Source organism: Puntigrus tetrazona, chromosome 13, assembly GCF_018831695.1.
Source record: "Puntigrus tetrazona isolate hp1 chromosome 13, ASM1883169v1, whole genome shotgun sequence".
NCBI lineage: Eukaryota > Metazoa > Chordata > Actinopteri > Cypriniformes > Cyprinidae > Puntigrus > Puntigrus tetrazona.
Window position 1 is genome coordinate 22,471,181 of NC_056711.1, and position 2,090 is coordinate 22,473,270.

The window sequence follows — 2,090 nt, forward strand, 5'->3', positions numbered from 1 at the left end:
TGTGTGTGTGAGAGTGTGTGTGTGTGAGAGAGAGAGAAGGCTTCTGTTGTGAATATATTGTAACTCTAAAAGTGTTTGTGAGTGAGAAGCAGGCCGTGTGTTTCTATCCTGGTTTGTTTCTCAACACAAAGGCTTTAGACATGTTGTGACTTCCTGCAGTTGTGTGTGTGTGTGTGTGTGTACTGTATATAGCTTTGCTAACCGCACATTGCCTTCCTGTCTCCATAGGCTCACCTCAAAACGAGCACACTTCCTCTCAAGATCAGAAACCCTGCTCTGAGCCTCGCAGTTAGGGTTCATTATTTACCGATGATTTATTGTCCGTTTTCAACAAGCTTTATTATATTCTTAAAATATTAGCAATATGGAAGTTTTGCATGTTTAATGTTTGCCCATGTTATCCGCACCCAGATAACGGTCTGCTGGACGAAGCCTTTCATCTGGTGAACTTCAGACAGATGCCGTAAAATCTACAGGTCACACCTCCATAGTTTTTCCTTAGGATTGAGCCCAGTGCATTATGGGTGTTTTCCTGACAGCCCTTTTCTTCAATCACGCCACAGGCGGCTTATTTTTAGTCCGTGTTTAGTTGAAAGCCTGGCAGTGAATGAGCTCCGCTGGTTCTAGTGTTTTCAAGCTCTGCGTCTCACGTTCATTCACTCACAAGATCACAAACAAAGCTCTTCCTGTAATGACTCTCTTATCTCTGGCTCTAGATCGTGTGCTCGTCTAGCGTTCTCATGAAGTGTTAACGATGCCACTGAACGTTTATGTAATCAGGCCTTCGGTCAGATGTGTTCTCATGACGAGTGTCCCCTGCTTTATAAAGTACAGTGTTTAGACTCAGCGGGATGAACAAGGTGTTTTAAAGTGAATGTTTTGGAGGTTTCACGCAGCACTGAAGGACTAGCAGGGGTCCATCGTTCCTGCGTACACTTCCTGAAATGAGCCACTGTCATTAATACAGAGGACAGAGTGTCACGGGGTCAGAGGTCAGGACAGGTGCCTTTACATCAGAGCTGTGTGTGCGGAGAAATAACTTCAAGATGATAAGAACAACCGTTTTTACATTACAGGACCAGCTGCCATTATCCTAACAACAGATTCTGTACCTGAGGACAGACTCACTTCTGAGAAAGTGTGTGTGTGTGTGTTAAATGGTTGTCCGGGTCACTGATATCTGTTCTGTCTCATTCTTGAAATTCTTTCCACTGGAAACAATTTGGCACTGATGCTCGTCTGTCAGCACGTCTGAACACACACACACACACACACACACACACACACACACACACACACACACACACACATTAGTGAGCTCATCTCATAGACATGCATTGTTTAATTATATTTATGGTCTTAATGACCTCCGACCCCTGAAGAAACCCTCACAGAGACTTGTGGAAAATACTAGATTCAGATAAAACGTGACTGCGCCGCTCACTAGATACTGTACACACACACACACACACACACACACACACACACACAAGCTCTGAGTCACAGCTGAATGTTAATGTCTCTCTGTTCTTTTTCCCAGCAGCTCATTTGAGTGACACTGGTTATGTAACACACACATTCAGAGTGTATCAGAACTCGTACTGTACACACACACACATGCATTACTGTGTGTGTGTGTGTGTGTTCAGTGTACGTAAAGGAAAGTTTCTATTCCCAGATGAACACTGAGAAAACGGCTGATTATTTTTACTTTTTCTTTGGTCTGAACATGAAGCACAGCGACAGGAGACTGTGACACGAGACGGCAGAACCATGACTTCAGTGCAGAAACACACCAGAAACACACCACAGCGTTCACTCATGTTCTGCTCGGAGAGATGTGTGTTTGACTCCATGTGACAAAACAAAACACTCGGAGCTCCAGGCGTCTGCAGCTTCAGGCCTCATGCTGCTGATTCATGTCTAATAAGACGTCCTTGTCAGTCACACACACACGTCTGGTCAGCTATCCTCATGAGGACTCTTCATAGGTGTAATGTTTTATTCTGTACAGACTGTATGTGTTATTGTTCTACCCCTTACAGGAAACTACTCACATTTTTAGATTTTCAAAAAAAAAAATCACTCTG